The sequence below is a fragment of the Octopus bimaculoides genome, chromosome 26 (genome assembly GCF_001194135.2).
Source record: "Octopus bimaculoides isolate UCB-OBI-ISO-001 chromosome 26, ASM119413v2, whole genome shotgun sequence".
Lineage (NCBI taxonomy): Eukaryota > Metazoa > Mollusca > Cephalopoda > Octopoda > Octopodidae > Octopus > Octopus bimaculoides.
The window spans coordinates 11,404,541-11,406,144 of record NC_069006.1 but is presented as its reverse complement, the minus strand read 5'-3'; positions in this window follow the sequence as shown (position 1 = coordinate 11,406,144).

Below are 1,604 nucleotides of genomic sequence, written 5' to 3'. Positions count from 1 at the left end.
TTTTCCTTTTTTTCTTTATTTCTTCCTCTCAACACATCTGCCAGCTCTATAAGAATAAAAAGACGATATCTCCTCTGTATCTGTTTGTTGGCCAAGGTTTCGAACTCCTGTCATCTTTGCTTCGGCAGAAAACAAAATGCCTCCTTGCTGTACGCCATTGTTCAGTGTCTTTTGTTTTTGTTTTTTTTATTACCTTAATAACTTTCAGTCTATATAATCTTCTTGTTACACAGTATCATTTCACAGTGTGTACACCTGTGGTATATAAAACGTATGCAATCTCGATGATGTATATATATAATACAGGGTGTCCCAGAATCAACTATTTCAATGAAATCGGGCAATTTTTTTTAAAAACTGACAAAATTTTATGTTTATTACTTAATCATGATACCCAAACAAATAGATTTATAAATCTTCATTGAAACTTTTCAACATGTGCTTCTTCTGAATCCCTGCAAATTTCAAATCTATCCTTAACATTGCGAAACACATTTTGAAGCATTTCAGGAATTATCTCCTGCACTGCTGACTGAATGTGTTCTTTAAGTTCAGCTAAACTGTTGCTCCAGCCTGGGGGTGGGCATAGAGAAAATAATTGCAGCCAAATTGAAAAAAAAAGATGTTGTGGACCAATAAGTGAGACCCAACAGGAATGAAAATAAAATTATAAAAAAAATAAATTTATACACTTTTAACACATCAAACATGAAAAATAAAAATCAGTTTTTAAAAGAATTGTCTGATTTCACTAAAATAGTTAATTTTGGGATACCCTGTATACCACTGGTGTGTGTGTATATAGATATATATATATATATATGCGTGTGTTGGTGTAGTAGTATGTATGTATGCAAAATATCTATATACATATATTGACACACACATAATATGTATATATACACACATACACATGATATCGATAAACCAACAAGAGAAGAATGACAAAATTAAAAAAAAAAAATTGTATTGTAATAAAAATTGGAATATAAAATGGTTTTGTTGTTGTTGTTGTGTAGCACAAGGTTGGCCATAATCCTGTAATCTCATAACACACAGGGAGATATGTTGAATGTATTGACTGTTGCATGTATATGAGCATGTTAGGGTGATGTGTGCGTGTGTTGAGGGTGTTCAAAAAGTCTCTCCACGGTGAATCTTTTCGTCCTGCGCATCACCATGGTGATACTTAAAGAGTTTTTCAGTGAACGGATTATTTCGAAGAAACTTTGGTCACCAAGATCACCTGATTTAACATCGCCAGATTTTTTTTCTAGGGAGCAAGTAAAGGATCAGTGTACAAGAATCGCCCAAAAACCATTAAATAATTACTGCGGAGAGACTTTTTGAACACCCTAAAGGAGACCACTAAGTGGACTGCTAATGTGCTAGAAGAAGATCACCGAATGGTTCACAAAGAACCATTCAGTGATCTTGTTCTAGCACATTAGCAGTCCACATAGTGGTCTCTTTTATGATTCTTTTAATGTGCTGGTTTCCTGGTATTAATTAATATCCAACTTTTTTACCCTACTATTTTAATTATAGAGAGAGAGAGAGAGGGGTTGTGTGTAAAGAGGGGAAAAAAAAAAAAAAATTCCTTC